The sequence below is a fragment of the Hipposideros armiger genome, unplaced genomic scaffold, assembly GCF_001890085.2.
Source record: "Hipposideros armiger isolate ML-2016 unplaced genomic scaffold, ASM189008v1 scaffold_428, whole genome shotgun sequence".
Lineage (NCBI taxonomy): Eukaryota > Metazoa > Chordata > Mammalia > Chiroptera > Hipposideridae > Hipposideros > Hipposideros armiger.
In genome coordinates this window covers 828,929-830,995 of record NW_017731778.1, presented here as the reverse complement: position 1 = coordinate 830,995, position 2,067 = coordinate 828,929, and positions in this window count along the sequence as shown.

Here is a 2,067-nt window from a genome sequence, read left to right as displayed (position 1 = left end):
CTAGTAATGGCTTAATCCACCTCAAATCCTAATGAAGTTCTGCAATATTATTCTCATTTATACAGCTCAGCAACCAGAGACCCACAAAGGATAGGAGTTGCCAGCTGTGTGATGAGATTCTCTCTTGATCCACTCTTTGTGCAATACACCAGGTTATTATTGGGATTCAAGAAATCTAGAAGCTGGGAGCCAACAAAACCTTTAAAAATGACAGCTAGGCCCAGTTATTTCTCCTTTGCAGTGATTTCTCTAAAAGGAAACAATCCAATGTGAGATTTAAAACTTCCCCTTTGTTGTGGCTTGTTTTCTAGCCTCCTGCATCTGAGCAGGAAGACAGGTGGAAGGAGGTGGGTCCTGAACACCCTGATCACCATCCAGGTTCTTTACTGTCTTGGAAATGGTGACAGAGCCCACCTTTCAAACAGGCAGATAGATGCAGGGGATTCCTTTTAGGCAACATTTCTCCATCTCATCTTGTCTTCCCACCATCTCCATTCACACCTCATATGTCATTGTCCACATTTATCTCTTTCAACCTGTAAATGGTTGTGTCTTTATTGTTCTTTCTGAAAAATATATTCTCTAGCTTTAAACACAAAGGAATGCTCTGTACCTGGAGGAAGTACCTTGGAACTGGAACTGTGGGCAACAAAGCCCCCCTGTGTGGATTCTGTGGACCCTTAAACAAAACTCAGAATGTACAACAGACCCTCCACACACACACAAACACACCAGAATATTTCTGTCTGGATCCCAAAGTTCAGACAGCGCTTGCTTCATCTGCTCTTTTGTTGCGTTCTTCCAGAATCCTGGCTGCCTCGTTTCAATAGGTAATTGAAATCTTTCCTACTTTCTCGATACTCCGTGGGGAAATTCCACTTTGAAATTCTTCTTTTCCCTGTCATTTTTACTTTACAGTCGAGAGGCTAGGGATGAGCTAGGAAACAGGATCTCGCTCTCCCTCTTGCTTTTTAAAAATGACGTAGAGAGTTTGGACAGTCTCCCTACCCACACCTCCCCTCGTTGATTCTAACCCTGATTCCCGGATAGTTACAGTTTTCCTTTTAATGCTTGCTAATTACCGCACAGGGTAGAAGCAGGAGGGGCTGGCCAAGGAATAGCCCGGAGCCGAGTCTAATCTCCGATGCGCCCCAGCTGCCTGCGTCCCGGGGGAGACGCCGCGGTCCCNGGGACATTGTAATTTTACTATGTTTTGTATAAACCAATGTTTCTTGTTATACAAGAGAAGTAGAAAAAGGAGTCTAATAAACATTACATAAATGACCTATCCCCAGTTTCCACAGTTTTAAGTGAGAATACAAGGGCTTGAAAGACAGGAAAGAATCTTTAAAAGCCATCTAGAACTATCTTCAAATCACATCATTCAATACCAACTATTCAACATTATGCATCATTTAAATAGTGCATTAATATGTATTGTGTCCAAGAGGTTATGCAATATGCCCTTGAGATTTTTATGGCTGCAAAAGCAAAGGGGGAATCAAATTATCTAGTTTGACTTTCTACATTCTTTAAATAAATAGGACATTTTCAGTCTCTTCCTCACTTGGTGCGGTGGATCATCACGCAGGAAAAGGGCACAGAAATGATCATTTGACATGGTTTAGAACGTATCTTGCTCAGAGACAGAGAGACTGGGTGACCTTTTGATGTCTCTATGTGCCAGTACAGATGGGCACAGAAAATCAGAGAGCTAGTTCCATTGATGGAGTCCTAGAGCCTTGTAACTTCCATCCTGGTTAAGAAGCATGACTGTTTGTTTGCCCTGCCAGACCGGCACCCCTAACCTGTGCCCTCAGTTTTAGCAGATGACTAGAGAAATTCCTCTACTGCTGAAAAACGAAAACTGCAGATATTCTCTGAGTTGTAGCACTTCTAAAGTAAGCTTTTAAATATACACCCTGAATATGTAAGCTCTTAAAGCGCGTGCTGAACACTACCATCTTTTCTAATTCTTCTCCCTTGGGTGTGGATTCTCAGTCTTGATCATAACATATTTATCTCTGTAAATGGGAAAAACATCATTTCCTTGGCAAAGAAAAAAAA